Source organism: Polyergus mexicanus, unplaced genomic scaffold (assembly GCF_030449975.1).
Source record: "Polyergus mexicanus isolate NDT 795.1 unplaced genomic scaffold, iyPolMexi1.0 SCAF_11, whole genome shotgun sequence".
Classification (NCBI taxonomy): domain Eukaryota; kingdom Metazoa; phylum Arthropoda; class Insecta; order Hymenoptera; family Formicidae; genus Polyergus; species Polyergus mexicanus.
In genome coordinates, this window is record NW_027223331.1 from 10302085 (window position 1) to 10319825 (window position 17741).

The 17741-nt window shown below is 38.1% G+C and overlaps 1 long non-coding RNA gene across 2 annotated transcripts in view; it reads left to right on the plus strand.

Moving 5' to 3' along the window:
• Positions 1 to 12062, plus strand: part of LOC138937697 (uncharacterized) — a 39494-nt gene extending 27432 nt beyond the window's left edge. Inside the window, exon 4 of one of the 2 annotated variants that reach the window (XR_011447552.1) lies at positions 11527 to 12062. This is a non-coding gene — a long non-coding RNA (uncharacterized lncRNA). The remainder of the gene's footprint in view (positions 1 to 11526) is intronic. The other variant, XR_011447554.1, reaches the window with a different exon arrangement.
• The last annotated feature ends 5679 nt before the right edge of the window (positions 12063 to 17741 follow it).

A 17741-nucleotide genomic window follows, 5' to 3' on the forward strand; every position in this document is an offset into this window, starting at 1 on the left:
TCCTCGAAAGATATCATCGGGTTCACACGAAAGCTTACAAACGAAAGATTTTACAACTTTGTTATCGCGCGAGAAACAGATCAGGCCATTTCTTGACGCCCAGCTTATAAAAAAGCAAGACTTCTCGAGGAAATCATGCCAAGGTCCCGCAGCTCGTTTTCTCTTCGAATCCAGACGCATTAAAATAACCACGTGATCCTTTACAATGTTTACAAATTTTTACGCGTATTCGAGCATTAATGGAATGTAACTGATATCAAATAACACTTTTTGTTGGAAAAAAAAAACAAGAATATTAACGATGATTGAATTTCCAAACATATAAACGTCTAAAAATGAAAACCTTATAAAAAGATGTGAAATTTTGAAAAATTTTTAGATTTTGTTTATCCTTATTTTTTTAACAAAACCATGTCAATCCTTTAAAGTCTAGCGTGACATTGATTCATAAATCCGTAATCGAGAGTAAAATGATACGATACGCTGAGAACCTCTGCGATTACTTCGATTCTACTTCAACTTCCTTCGACCCGAATGCAGTGACCCGTGCTAACGATCGCGAATAACAACGATCGATCTTCGTGATCCGGGGTGCTGCTGCAAGCGAAGAAATCGAGGACCTCTCTTCGTGAAAGTTCTTCAGAATTTCATCATATCCGAGACAAACGATTTCATTTTTTTTTTTTTCTAGTTTTTTTGCTCGTTCCGCTCTATCTCGTTTTCTCGATTGCCGGTGTCGATGGCTTTGAAAATATTTGCCGCTCCGAATTCATGAATAATTACGAATATAAGGAAAGTACGGTTTAAAGGCAATCGGAATTATAATTGCAAAATCTACGAAATGTTACGTAATGTGTACCGCCCCTTCTTTATTATGAAGAAAATCATTGGTGATATTATTTGAATCTTTAAGAACCTATCGTGCTTATTTTAACGTACAGGGGTAAAGAATGATTCTGTAAAATATTATGTTACACGGTACGATATTAAAAGGAATAGAAACACACAAGGTTCGTGTACGTGAATTGGATCTAATCCATTATGTAGCGATCGTCGTCTACCTTTTAAAAGTTGCATAGACCGACAGTGACATAGTATAGGTATTGATATACGAAGATAAGCGTGTCCTATTATTCATGTAGATTATCGATAAATTATAATAACGATCGATAATTGAAGCTCTTCGAATGCTCCGCGTTGTTCAATTTCCAGGTATTATCTACCAATGTCTCTATCCATTTTCTATACGCCAAGATATGTTTCGTGACGATTTATGCTTATAAAGCGATGAAACAAATGCATCTAGCGACTGTGCACGTTATTGTGCCAGAATATGAAACGCTTTAACGTCGACGCGAATAAAAATGAAATCCACGTATATATTTCTCGCTTTACATTTAATTCAACGCTTTAATCTTTCAGGTCGAATAAATATCGTGTCTCGGCAGTTTACCTAGTTTAATATATATGATTGTCACATTAAATAGCAACGACGAAATAAAATGTTACTTTGTCTTCGTGTCCCACAAACCTCGATTCAAACGTGCACTTTCCAAAAATATCCGCCATAATACTCTTGTTTGCGTATAGACGAAGGTTATTATCTATGAAAATATACAAAACTTGAAAACTGAAAACTTGTTTCATACTCAGGGCATATAAATAATAGACGTAGCTATTGCACTATCGTAATTGCTTCTATTTAAATTGCAATATTTTTTATACTTCTCAAGCGTATAAATTCAAGTTTTCCCATGCAATGCAATTAATATCGAAGGGATAATATCGGCACGATACAAGTTGTTTCGCGACAACATGCATACATATACATATATATACCGTATGCCGTATGCTTCTTGTAAGTGTAATGCAGCAAGCGGTATCCGGGGATAATAACCAGACAGAACCCGGCAGAGACGAGTCTTGACAGTCGGCATCCTGTTGCAGTTTATCTCGCACGTGTGCGCGCATAATGTCTCATCCGCGTTTGACGGTTCTCTCACTTCTTGCACTTTCGTGACACCTAGGAGGCCCGATTGACGATCTCCCGTGCCGTCTGCGATCGCGCAAGCCCAATCGCAATAAAATATGCGAAACGCACGCATGCTTGCGTACGCGCGCGCCGGGATGCGCTAAACGAGCGAACGACGAGATATCTCGTCACGGCCTCTTTATCGGCGCATTTAGTACGATTGAGATCGTAAAAGTGCTCTCGCATCTTGGCGTGACGCACGTTGACTCTTTTCCTCGCCAGTACATCGCCTCTGTAAAGGCAAAATTGCCTTAATCCTCTTAAGCTTGATGATGTATATATGGATCGCCGGGATTTCGAGCATCGTTTCTAATGTCATTGAACGATTTTACCGTTTACAAATTAGACGTATTTTTTCACATTTATAATTAATAAGTAATAAATTAAATGTATTTTTGATGACTTGGGATGAAAAAGTTAAATGTAATTTCAACGATTATTGATTTCTCTTATAGATAATTGATGATAAAATAATTCTAATAATAAGAACTTTTAAAGTTTGATCCCTAAAGTTTGCTATCTCGTTAGGAACCACAAACGTCTCTGATTTTTTATCCGACGTCGCCGATCACGTCGTTTCATTGTGAAATTACCATACGATTACATTACCCTCTCGTAAATGCGAAGAGCGCGTCATTTTTTCTCGGGATTCTTGGCCGAACGTATTTATAAATATTTGGGGCGAATAAACGGCTGGTTATCAACGACGCGATAGCTACGAAGTGTACCTATTCACGGACTCGCACAGGCTATAAACTAACGAGCCACGATGCGAGACGAGCGCGAAACTGATGCTAGGTATGGGTCTTAGTTGCTTCTACGTCTCTCCCTCGACAGGGCCGCACATGGAGCGCATTCCAAGCCGTATAGTCCGCAAGCTCAGATTCGAATGAATTGCGCGATCGAAGTAGAAACGGTTCAAAGATTTCAAATTCAAACTAATGATGGAACTATTTGATCTATTCGAAATGATCGATCATTTAGAGCATGAAAAATTGAGCGAGAATTGCAAATCTCTTGCTTCAAATCGCAAATAAATTTGTAAAAGTTATATTATTCAAATTAAAATCTAATAATTGATACTTAATCGATGTATCAAAAATAAAACGAAGAGAGCAAATAGTAATGAAATCGCGTGTGTACGTAGTAATAGTTTAGTAGCAGTAGCAGCAGTCGAAAGTAGTAGTAATAGTAGTAGTAGTAGTCCAACAGACACGCACAGTAATGTAGTAGTAAATGGTTAAGCGAGCAGAAAGGTAGAACACGGTGATGATTCGGTGAGCAACATCGTGGTCGGCAGTGGATGCCAAAGAGAAGTATAGAAGAAAAAGAAGAAGAAACGTCTGTGGTGGAGACGGGAAGAAAGAGGAAGGATGAAAGGGTGGCTGGTCAGAAGGAAGCGGGAGTCGAGCAGAGGACTAGACTCGTACCTGCATTCCATTCCCACTGGCCGTGTAGATCTTTGTATAGGTGGTCGTCCTCCTCTTCCTTCTTCCTCTCCTCCGCTTCTTACTCCTACTCTCTTCTTCCCACGAAGAAAGAGAAAGAGAGCAAGGTAGGGAGAGTCATTCTCGGGATAGGTTGCCCTTTCGTCTGTTCTACTCCCTTCTCTCCATCATTTTACTTCGGCGCCCTAGCACCCAATCGGATCAGGGGGTCTTCGCAATGAAGACATCCCTCATTTATACATTTCGCGAAATTCCCGAGATTTGTAACGAGTCGTCCCTGTGCGAACAGCCTCATCTCTCCGCGAATCATTTCCATTTTATCGCGGAATTCGTCCTTGGAGGGAGACGGGACGTTGTCTCCCTATTCGCCGCGCATTCGCCATCCTCCTTCGACTTCCTATTTCTTCATCCTCCGATCATCTTCTCGCTCGAGAGCGGCACTACTTCACACTTTGTGAAGCGATGGTATACGGTCCCCTACGGCTTTCTCCATTTCTCCCCTCTCTCGGGCTTGTTTCATTAGTCGCCTCCTTCGTGGACACCCCGCGGTCGTTCGCACTTCGTCCACGATCTCGTCTATTTTTCTCTTCGAACTCCCCGTTGGTAACCAGATCGCCACGTATGCAAAGAAAAAGAAACCGCGCCGCGCTCTGATGCTTCACGATTTCTGCCCAAGTGAGTTCCGACAGCGAACGATATTTTACATTACAATAAATCGCTCTTGACAAATATTAATTCGAGTTCAATTACTAAAATATTGTATTTGGATAAACTATAAAGATTTAAATTTTAAACGTTACATCTCGCGTATAACTATTAACAAATACCATCGATATATCTATCTTTTCCTCTCTATAAGTGAGTTTCCATTAGAAAGATTAAGGAGGATTCAATGTCATTCTTGAAATAATATCGGATCGTGGAAAAGTAGTAGTGAATAAGCGACATGGGAACAATTCTCGTCGGACAAATATAAACCCGTCAAGTTATTCCGGAGCTGCAATCCTCTTAATTAGAACAATTAGTTTCTCCGAGAATAGAAAGATGACGTATCGTGTCGGTATTATATGTATATGTGTTAGAGTTGCATACGTTTATCACGACGATTTGTATAGTCGATCAACATTATTATCGTTTTCCTATTAAACAGGAAAACGAGTCGAAAAAAAATTGTCAAAAAATGCGGAAAAGTTAAAGAAATTATCATACACGCATGTCGGAAAAACTTAAAAGCTTTAAGAGAAAGCTTTCGAATATAAAGAGAACAATATAAAGAATCATTTAATAGATGCGATGTTCATTAATGTTTTGATATATTATTGACGCTAATTATCATTGAAAATTAGAAAAGATACAAAAGAGAGAGGAATAAAGTTCTTGAAAAAATTTTATAAAAATAAACTAGAGAGCGCGTTAAAAAGCTGAACCTCTCTCCCGTAATATATGTTCAATTTTTGCGAATGCGTATACACAGACGACACACGTGCACCACGCTCGAAAGTTTTACAAACCCTCGCAAAAATAGCAGAAACAACCACCCCGTCCTTGCCAAAAAGCGAAGCGATGACTACGTAGAACAAAAAGTTCGGCAGCCCCGTACGACGACCTCCATATTGTCGCACATGCATCTGCTCTTATTAATGTATAAGGAAGGCATTTCGAATGATTCATGCACATATCGAATACATATATTTTAACGGATTGCAAGCGTTTTATTTATTTATTTTATGACGAATCGAAATCTCGTAGATCGATGACAAGAGGGAAAAGTAATAAAAGCATTTATATTCTAACAATTTCTAACAGACAATATTTCCGAAATTGAGAGAAAATGAAACTATGAGAAATGTATGATTATCGCGATAGTTTCAGATTGTCAAAGTTACAAAGTTGTAGTCCAAAAGTCAAAGGTTGCAAGAAATAAAATAAAATATCCGATACCCAATAATCAATAATCGTAGAAATTATAAAAATAAAAGAAAAATCAGCTCCACTAGAATCGACGATTGTTTTTCTTGGCACTTGTTTACGAGTGCACACGTTTACGCATGTGATGAAAGATTTAGTTTAATTGAATTTTCTTTTAGCCTATTTCGTGTAACGGATAATTTTAGGGCGTAGAAACATAGTTAGTTCGATATCTTGGGCTTCGTGCAGCGAAGTAAGTTTCTATTGATCGTGAGTTAGTTTAGAGCAAATTACGTCAACAAGAAGACTTTCCGCCATGACGCTCCCGCGGGTAGCTATCGACTTGATTGCAACAATATCCTTTCGCAATAATTGAATGAATTATGAAAAGGGAAAAGGAGGGGAGAGAAAATATTTGACATCGATATCTTAACGTTACGTGTTTCTATCGTTACCAATCGATCGGTATTCTATCGGAATATAATCCGAAAGTAGTTGGACCGAACACCGTAATGCTTCATTAGATCTGCGTTCCATTATTATAACTTTAATATTTAGCTTCAAATTTTATTATGATCCTTAAATTATAATTCCGTTAAAGTTTAAACCCTCCTTTCGTTAAATCGTTATCAATTCTTGCAAAGTCTCAAAGATTCAGATAAGAGTTAAGAGCCAGGCAGCAACATATATTAGTATAATTTTTTATATGAAAAACAAATTTAAAAAAAAAATTTAATATGCTCTTTGATAAAAAAAACTTGATCTATATAAGGAAGGAAAACTAAATTTTAATTCGAGAATCCGTAAATACGGAATAAACTATTTATAGATATTCGTTTGCTTCTTATTTACCTAATTATTTTCAACTCCCTAGGTGAAAAATAAATTCGAGAAGTGCGGCAATTTTATCAATGTGCTCTCTCTGCACGATAGGACCCGCATGGAAAGCATCTGCCTCACGATACGTACACCACCCCAAGTCGTTCATCCCCGTATCACGATCGTATTCCATACGCATTCGTTTAATCGGCATCCACGATCGTGACTCGGCGATGACATCAACGCGCCGCCGCCGCCTTTTTTCAATGCGGTTTTGTAACGCGTTAATGTTTCTTTAATCGCTCGTTACCCGCGCATGCTTGCCGCGCGAGATGTTCTCCGAACCATATTGAATGCCCGGCCGTTTCATTGTATGCAAATCGATCTCGGGACGTGTCACATTCGCGAGACTGTAACGCTCAAATATCGACCTTTGCTTCGGCTTGTGTGTGTGTCTCGATGGAAAAATTAAGGGCCATTCATACGTTATATATATTATCTTGGTAATGTGTGTGATACCCGCCTATCTTGTATATATATAAAAAAAAAAAAAATCTAAAGTATAATTTTTATTATTAGGAAAAACATTCATTCTTTGAGAATTAAATTAAACCTTTAATCTCTTTTGCGTAGCCTGCTATTATCATTTTTTTCCGCGTGTAGCGCAATTTATAGCTAAAGTACGACAGTATAAAATTTTCATTTTACAAAAGAAACTACAACTTTTTTATATTATATTTTTGTATCTTGTTATAAATTAAAATACAAGTGAACGCAACAATTTTCTTGTAACGCTAATTTTTGTTGATCGATATTTCTTGGATACGGTTAAAAATAGTAGTATGAATAATAAACTTTGATAAATTTTATACAAGATATTGCAAATATCGTTAACAAAGAGCGACAATTGCAAATGGTTAATCTTTCAAACAACGTAAAAATCTAAGAGATCTTTAAAAGATATCTAAAAAATTGAAATATTTTTTAATCAACCGTTACATCTATATACATATAAGCAGAATAGGCACAATTGCAAATATATGGAATTATGGGGGAAAAAAAAAACTAGAGACAACGAGAATCTCTATCTTTCAGATATCAATGCGGCGGTTCGACAGCTGTGTAAACGTTCGTGTAAAGTGAAAAGAAGATGCGTGATGTATCGAGTGAATAACGATCGGGCTCTAATGAGACTCACTCAGATAATATCCCAATATCTTTTTTGTCGGATTTTTTTTCGACCACTGTATCGAGCTCCGGAATCGAATCGCGCCACGCAACGCGACGCGGATGTGTCACGCACATATACACCCAACCCGAGCGAGTGCGTGCGTACGTGCGTGCGTGCGTGCGCGAGATTCTCCGGAGGGGTCTGTCACGCGTACAAATAGCTGACCTCGCTTCGTCGCCTCTATCAATGGCTCGCCGCTGGACTGAATGACTTTTACGCCTCTTCCGCTTACTACTACGCCCTTTCGCACGAGGCGGTTCGCGCGAGATTAAAAACCGGTATAAATTTCGGTGAGCTCGGATCTTGATGATGTGGAGACGCAAAATATTAAGACCTTACGTATCATTATATCGTGAGAAAATATAAGAATTATTTTCATATACGCGTCTAGACTAATATATCGAAATTTTCCGAGTTCAGAGTCTAATCCCTTTCAAACCTTTACAAAAAGGCAATAAAGAATAGAACTATTTTCGAAAAAAAATATTTTGAATGTATAAACATTTATATTTATAAATTTGACGAGAGAAATATAAAAGATGTCTTTTAACGGAATTCTCTTGATATATAAATTTGACACTGTTTTTTTTTTTTTTTTTTTTTCCCCAGACTTGTAACATCTTTTGGTTTGTGTTAGGAAAAAAAGAAATTTGTTTAACAAACTTTTACATAATAAGTTTTTTTTTTTCATACTATGCATTATATACGGTAAAAAAACGTTCAAGCACTGAGTGGATCATGCAGAATATCTGGTCGGTAACGCAGAGAACTTACATAAGGATCTATGATTGATGATCATGTAGAGATTTCACGTTACTTACAATCGGTAACTTGCATTCTGTCGGTACAGAGTGTATCCTTAGATATACCATATATCATTAAATATACCGGCTGTTTTCCCAGAGATTAATTATCGACACAGTCGCCATTATGATTATTTCTTTTTTATTATATAAAATTTCAATTCCTGCGTGGCCAAACTTGTATTTTATAATTGCTGGAAATAAATATATTTTAATTTTTTTTCTTCATTTATCTTTTCTCTATTGATAAAGAAATAAAATGTCTTGTTATATAAATAATAATAATAATTATATATGAATTTTTCACGTTTATTACATTTGTAATTAATTATTAAACGTGCTTACCCTCTTTCATTATCTATTTTCATATTTTCTATTGTTCTCTGGATATAACGAATATCTATTCAGTCTCTTAAACATTTTTTTATTGATACGAATTAATCATTACGCGTCTCTTGAATGTCGTTAGATGTATTCAATTTTATTCGTTCAAGTGATAATTACAACAATTATTCTCAGTAAAAGCGTGAACGTAAGGGAAATAGATTTATCCATCCGAATAATTTAATTTACGATACATTGATTCGATATTCGTTGAAGAATTATTCCGATAATCTTTCTGCGATCCTTCATTTATCCGTGAAAAGGATTATCAGACAACATTTCGCAAGGCGATAACGCGCAATCTCGATAACAGCCGGCAACTTCGCGTGCGTACATTACGATATGTTCCGGCGATCCTCGCTCGTTAAGTTTTACGATCGTTCGAGAACGTCGGATAACCGTCGCAACCGATCTGACCGCGTTAATTAGATAAAAGCGGCGGCCGGATTCTCGGAAGGATCCAACGCACGGCGTAATCAGTGGGCGAACCGGTCGGCGGTGCACGCTATTACGAGATATCGACATTACGATACGTCGTACTCCCCTTTCAATGCACTCCCCCGCTATATGTACTCTGCCCGCAGAAATATTGAGATGGAAAACAGTGAACACCGTTCAAGAAAGATGTGTACGGGATGACAGCCCGAAGTCTCGTTGCAGATCATCGCAAACGTCCTGGCTCCCAAAAGTCACTGGATAAGCCTTTTCAGTCGTAGGTTCTACAAAAAATTCGAAATTAATTTTTTCTTCGTATAAAAAAAAAAAAAAATTACATTCTAAGAGAAAAGGAGAGAACATAAATTGTCTTGACATTTAAACTCTGTACATTAAATTTATTATTATCAAAAGATAACATTTATTAAAGTCGATTGTGAAGCAGGAGTATTGTCAACTATCTACATCTTCATTTAATGATTATCGATTCAGCGGCAACGAAATAATCGTCATTAATTAGGATTAAGCAGTGATGCTTTTGGTACTCTCTTTAAAGTACTTTTGGAAAGAAATGAAGATCGAATCCTCGCACGCGTTCCTTCCTCTTTTCGCTGATGTTTTTCTCCCATGGGATATAGCCAGCGGGTCGGGAGGTCGCGGCGTATCTTTATCAGGACTCCGTGTAACTGCCGCCGCGCTTATCGGCAGACCGATAAAGCACGTTTAAAATAATGTGTATACCGCGATGGACCCTTACGAATGTTTACTGTCCAGTAGCAAAGCCATGATGAATCGTAAGATCGCGTTCATCCGCGTTTACTTTGTATCCGTGCGTTCGAAAAATTAAGCTTTTAAAATAGATTAATCTTAAAAAAAAAAAAAAAAAAAAAAAAGTCTGACAAATTAATCGACTAATCCACTTAAGTCATAAATAATCTGTATCATTTGTATAAAGAAAAAATAAATTTATCACCCTTCTCTTTTCTGAGAAAGATTATAATTAAATTAATGTTAATATTAATATAATTGATAATTGTTACGATAAAGCCAATTGTATGAAAATAAGGATTACAAAATCATTATGATTGAATTGAGAAATATTAAGAGAAACTAACCGCGGGTTAAGGAATGCACAGGTGCCGCATTGCTATGCGAACATTTAAGGAATTAACAGACACGCGATAATATACGCGTTTATGTAAAAAACCTTTTATTCATCTGCGCGCGAGAGGATGTTAAGCATCGGTTTTTAAATCGCTTTATAACTTATTCCCCGCTGGTACGATGAGAACCTCCCAAGTAGATCTGTCGATTAAGGATCGATGGGAGTTTAAATATCACTGATCATCGTTCCTCGCATTCCTCGAGGTCATCGTGTTCGGCCCGTGTGATGTTTGACCTGTCCAGCGACACCGCTTTCCGTACGTCTAACATTCCGAACGCGTCGATTTATTTTCAAAGAGTACAAATATTATCATAATTTTATTAAAGATGTAAAAAAATATCTCGGTAACGAAACGCGGATCGGTAATAAAAAATTATGCATATTAAATAAGTATTGATTTTTAATTTTTATGTCGAAATCCACGAACAATGCGTCTTTAATTGTTTCATTGTTATATTGCTTTAATTATTGCTATACGTAATATTTGTAATTAATTTCGATTAATTTTATTTTGATTTCTTCGTATTTTATAATCTTTTCTTCGAATTCCGCTTTATTATGTTGTGAAATTAATATTTATTTTGTCAGACTCTTGTGACAAACGTTAGAGTCCGATTTATTGACATATTTTCTAATGATCTCTTAAAGATATGTTGACGACGGACGAGCACTCGCATCCGTTCCCTCCCGTTCGAACCTTAGAGAGGCGACGATTTATAAAGTACAGAATAAAATGTTTTCGCACTTGAATCTAATATAGTCCATTAATTTTTGTGCTTTTTTTACGGATCTCTCAAAATCTTAGCTGACTCATTATCGAGTGTGACACGGGATGTGTGCACGAAACAAAGGTGAGGAATATATTATTTGGGGAAACGCATATTAAAGAGTGTATCATCCTGCATACCCTCCTGTAACAAATGCATCGTTCGTGTATCGCTATTCTTCTTTATTCCCTCGAAAGGGGACTTAAGACACAAGCAGACAACGAGAAGGGCGGGCGGACACGAAGGGTGACCGATTCTCGAAATTACGATTTTCGGCAACGTCTGGCACACGTCTGCCTGTTATTTTAGGACGTTCACAGAAATTCGAGGCCCGGTAAGAACGTCTCTTTGCCCCGAGGGCATCGGCCATCCGTCGCGCCCTACTTTAAAAATCCGCAGAAGTGAAAGCCACGTAAACGACGCAGAGAAGTCCTCTTTCTACTTCTCTTTTCTTCTCTGCTTTTCTTCCTCTTCTTCTTCTTCTTCTTCTTTCCTAATTTGTCGCAACTGATCCGTTTTTTTTTCTATTTTCAGGACCGTTGACAGGCGCGCGCGACGCGAAAAATGGAGGAATACGGAGAACAACTATTGAAATGCATTCTTGTAGAAAAAAAAAAAAAAAAAATCTCCCAATAATCTTTGAACAATTCGAGATTATCAAGCTTAACATATCATATAAACATATTTTTAATTAATAAATATAATCTTAGAATATATCATCTTACAGATTAAGGACGATGCTATTAAACTAGGATGAAATTGCAATCATCGCCGGCGATTAAGACAAAACTGGTTTTCACAATGAACTGACAGATAGATAGAATTCTGAGATCATTGTGAAAGCTGATTTTGTTGAAGTATCAACGGGACGAGCCTTGGCGGTATTAAACTCGAAGAACAAAGACAGGAGCAACGAATAGTAAGTTTAAGGGAATTAAAATACATAACAGTATATATATGATTGACATTAGCTTACTATATCTGATATTTACATATATATCTGTATACGAAAGATCTTAAATAAAAAATACGTATGGATTTATGTATAATTAATAATAATATAATTAAATATAAATATATATATATATATATATGCTGCAAACTATATGTATATTATAATAAAATATATAAAATGATCTCTCTTAGCAAGAAATGTCGTTTTCTTCTAAAATAGAGAGAAATAAAAAATGGAAACTTTTATGCGAATTTGCCAAAATCACATTATTATCTTCGATACGAAATGATGAGATAATGAAAAGTGAAAAGCGCTTTATAATCATAAGAACATATACACGATACCGCGAATATGTTATGTTTAAGATATTTTTAAGACATTTTATTTAAGATAAACTCTTTTTACTATATATATATATATATATCGTACAATATACGGTAAATTGACACATAAAGAGAATTCAACATAGGATAAAATACAAGTAAAACTATAATACTAGAAACAACGAAGTTTTCCCTCGCAAGGAAAAGAACGTTCTAACGGATACTCACCAATTAAACATTTAGAGCGCGAAGGAAAGAGAGAGAGAGAGAGCGATGGTTTTTTTTGTCGGAATTTCCGGTAGTGATTTATCAAACGGGAAAGATCATATCTGACGGACGCGGACGGCGGCAAGAAACGACTCCTCGACGTCGAAGAAGACGTAGAAGAAGAAGAAGAGAAGAAGAAGAAGAAAGAGAATGTTTCGTGGGGCCTCGTATCCCACACCCGCGTGCCCGCACCACGTGTCCATGCCTGCCTACGTCATCCTATGTATCTCTCTACATACGCGTGCGCGTATGTCGCGTGTGTATATGAGTAAATACGTACGCATTGCGTAGATATTCTAATACACGCCCTAATAGGCCCGCCTGGCGCTATCAAGTGTCAAACGGGCCGAATGTAAGAAAAAGTCCGAAAGGCGCGTATCGCGGCCGTCGCGGGGCTTCTCTTTTTGACGAAAAGCAGCCGGACGCGGGCGGCAGGAAACTTTATACGGTGTCCATATAATAACACCGGCATCTCGCGACGCTCGAGCCGCGCGGGTCTCGACGGATACACTATCGGGCACTTTGGAAACCCTTGCCTCGCGTCAGGCGAATGACAGCTCGAGGGAACGACGGAGTATCCTCGAGACTGAAGAACCCGGCCGTCTCTCGGATCTTTACACGCTAAGATCCTCGAGCCGGACAAATTCGGCTTCTCCGAACGTTGGGCGCATCCTTCGCATTCCTCGAGGACGCGCGCGCTCCTCTTCTGCGGATCTCTCTAGTGGATAACTTTTTTGAGTCAACCCGTTACGATGAACGCGACGCACGTTGGAGATAAAGCAAGCGTTAAGCTTTCTCTTTTTTCTCTCTATTTTGCTGCCAACGATGTTAAAATGTGTTAGTTATAATTCATGAAATATAGTTTACCTACCTTTTCCGTTTTATTATATATTACTTAATATTGTTTTTCGAATACACGAAATATATAAATTGTTCGCATTGCATCATCGGCGGTATAGATTCGTCACGTTTTCCCGGTAAAAGCTGCGTGCGACGGCGGCTCGTAAAAATCACCTGGCAAATTGGAGGGGCCGAGGTGATATACGATGCGCCGCTCGTGTTTCGCCGTGGGTGACGGTGAACTAGCGGTGCCCCGGTATCGGAGAAGTAACGCTATCGCGGGGGTCGTTGGTGGCCGCGAAATGTCGGTCGCGCGTTAATAACCCGCTCCGGTTCGGGGGACCGGATGAAATTTATGGTCCCACCAACGTTTTGACAAGCGCGCGAGGAAATTTATCGGCGGGTAGCGGGCGAAAGAGAGAAGAGGAGGACATGGGCAAGGTGGTGGCACTTTTTCGTTGGCCAACCCTGGCGACGATGTTTTGAGCTATTAGACGAAACAAGGCCTCGCTGTTTTACGATCGCTCGCGACCCGGAGCGTGCCACCGGGGCACGATCCATCGTCGTAAACGTGAAGGCTCGGGGAATGTTCTCTGATCTGGCGCAATCGAGAAACCTTAGCTCTTTTGTGGTCCGAAGAAAAAAAGATTATTTCTAATCGGAATGGGCAAAAACGCTCCGTTATTCCAGTTTTTAAATGTATTGTTTACATTATTATTTTTAATTTGTATAGCGGGAAGAATCTTTAGAATGATGAAACGAGCAATGAAAAATCTGCAACGAATGACGATTAATTTTAATTATTATTTATAATACATGTTATCGCTTCCTTCACATTATCACTAGAAAATTTTATTACGTGAAAAGTTTGAGAGAATCAAAGATATTACAACATTTTTTTCTAACAATAAGCTATATTTTTATTCGTGATAGATTAAAGTATATTAATATAAATTAGATGGTGAAAAATCGATTTTTCAATAATAGTTAAATTTTAATAGCATTTCGGCTGACGAAGTAATAGGAGGGAAGGAGTAATCTTTTCTACGCGACGAGATTATATCTATTATTGTTAATTGCTTATTGAGTTACGGTCCAAGTTCATAAGTTTTCCTAGAAAAGGCGTTAAAAAATGTCACAAAGTGGATGCGATATAGTAAAATTGTATGATTAGATGGCGCCGGGGACACTTTTCAAAAACCGCACTCGAATCGAATTTCCGTCTTATCGGTCCAGAATTTTTATATCATCGCGGTAAAAGCGAGACGACTTTTACGAGCGTCGTCGTCGTCGTCGTCCTCATCACCATTGCAGAGAGCGTTTTAAATGACATCGTAAAAATGTCCTGGCATGATTTTCTCAAAAACTCGTAAATACTCGGTTGTACGAGAGCAACCACTTGTGCTCTCGTCAGCCATTCGCTCGCATGATTATTTCGGTCGAGAAACGTCACTTTGACAACCCGAATATGCGCGTACAAAAGTGCGAAGGAATACTAAATAAATTATGCTTTTCCCAAACCGATCGGCTGAATCTTTCTCCTTTTGTCATCTCTCTTCATTCGAAAAATCATTCTGCGATATCTTATATCGATAAAAATTAATCAATGAAAATACGAGGCCGCAAAAATATTTTATCTCCATTTTCTCGTAAGTCACTCGACGTGGAAGAGGACCTAGCAAAGGGAGCTAATGAATCGCATCGCGTTCTCCGTCGCGCGTAATCGATAACCGCGCTCATTCTCACACTGGCCGTAGGAGAGAGAGCGCTTTTTGCTGGTCGCGGCTGGTCCGCCATCGCTGACCAGCGATGCACGTGCATAATGCACGGCACACGCGCGCGTACGCGTTCTCCGTCTTCTCTTTCTCCTTCTCCTTCTCCCTCTGTCCGAGCTCGCGGATGTGCGCACCATCGCACATGCGATCCGCTCAAGTTGGCGGACAGCGAGGTCCAGCCGACTCTCTCTCTCTCTCTCTCTCTCCCCATCCGCCCATCCTCTTTCTGCCTATCTTTCTTTCTCGGCCGTCATCATCTCGGGGGATCCGAGCTTTTATCGAGTCCGAATCGCCGCTAGCCGCGCTTGGCCACATGTGTGCCGAGCAAAAAGTCCCGCCTTGAGGCTACGCTCTCGCCTTCGTCCTCCCTTGCGTGCGTACCCTGCGAGCTTTGAGGATCGCGACCGAGGCGGGTGGCCGAGGCGGGTAATAAATTTATGACGGCTCGCGGTCGTCGGAATTTGCGAGCGAACGCGGAAGAGGCGATTATGCCGTGCAGTGGAAACTTTGTTTTCCGAGGTTTGACTGCTGATTTTATTATAAATCTTGTGAACGGCGCGAGGGGATATAACAAAACTCGATAAAATAAGATTTATTTTATAATCACAGATAATTTCAGTGCAATAAGATTGCAGATAAACACTAGATTATTCCGTTTCAGATTACTTTGTGATTTTAAGACTCGATTATTTGAAAACGATTGCTTATATTTATCGTGAAATGAGACAGGAATTACTGCTATATCCAACTGTCGCGTCCGGCAACGCTGCATCTTGGCATCGTGCTCTTGCAACTTGACCCCGAAAGACCTCTCTATCACGTTCGCGACGATGATAATTTCCCTTTTTTCCGCTAAGAGAAAGAGCGAGGAAACCGGAGAGAACTCGCGTATGCGGGACAACTAAAAAACCTTTGATGGAGCCGCGCATCCGCATTTAACGACTCGATATTCACATCGATTCTTATACGTATCGCGTCGACGATATTGTATTGGATTCTTTAGGCGATTACGTCTCGATTAAGTAAGTGTCACAATTCGTCACGATTAGATGCTCAAAAATACTTGGGAGTGCATATAATCTTTTTCCATTCCAATTCTTATCAAATCGATCCTGTTATCGCGTTGAAATAACGTGCGAGGCCCACAAAGAGGTCAATCACCGGCGGTTCGTCATTAATACTGCATTTATTTTGCTCATTACAGTCTGCGTTGGCGTTCCAATTATGAACTTTATTTGTTTAATGTGAAGGTCGTAAGATAAAATTTGATCGGGATGATTAAACGAATCTTTTTATCTTATTTTATGGCAACCCAATAATTAATCTCGTTTAACGCCAATGGAAATATATACATATTTAATACGATTAATTTTTTTTGCACATAAAAGCGCAGTGAAAATTGAACAAAAGATTCAACGTCTTTTAAAAATTCAATGCAGAAGTAATATTTTTATCTTATTAACTAATATTACGAAAATAGAAATCTCATTATATTATTACCATAGAACAGCATAAAATTACATTTTTCTATTATATGTATGTCGAGTAATTAATGGTGCGCGAAATAAATATATCGCGTGAAGATTTCTAAATTCGATAAATCCGAATTGTCAGACATAGATATGTTGAATTTTTTTAACGAATTTGTAATCATTTGTTTCAATTTTCAAAAATAAAAATCACTGGTCGTGTTTACTCAGTAAGACACTTATATCTGCGATCAAATTCACTGTGAAATTCAAGACAATTTAGAGTCATTTTTATTGACATCTGTAAATCACAACAATGGCGGTTCAATTCTTTATGATCTGACTTAAAAGTCAACCTAAAAATCATGCTAACAATCTTTCCAATAATTGAGTTTTTGTCTTCGAAACTAATGGGGCTTTTCACCGCCCTATAAATTCAAAACCAAAAATTCAAATCACATAAAACGTCAATCGAACAGGTTTCGTTCGTTGGCTTCGATGATGGAAAGGCATGCGCGCGTCACATCGCCGATAACATGATCGCGCAACAACAATACCGAGTTTTAAATTATAATAATAGCCGAGGACATTGTAATCGGAGCTGCAATTAGTCTCAGTCGCTACTGGACGACCTGAGTAGGGGAACGGGTTTATTGTGTTCGACCGTTATCGCGGCAATTTTTCATCTCGACTTCCGATAGAAACTCCCTCTTCTCGCTTGATCGTTTGTGTCTATTCGAAGGAATGTTCGCGTTTATCTATGTATGATTTCGAAAAAAAAAAAAAAGAAAAAACTTATAGATTTCTTTATCCATTTATTTAATGACGATTATGACTTGTAGGACATCATATGTTATAAGTCTTGAAAAAAGACTGATTATTAATGGTTACTGTTAGTTCGTCTTGTTTGATATTGATTGATAGAAGAAACTTTTCTGGAATTGGAGAGAAAAGTTCATTTATTTTTAAATATTTTTTCTTTGATTACAGAAGAATTATTAAAATTACTGAATATTTAATACATGAAAAAATTTTTAATGTCTTTAAATAGCTACTTTTAAAAATATTAAAAATATATTTATATTATGAATAAATGCTGATACATTTAGTGGTGAGTATT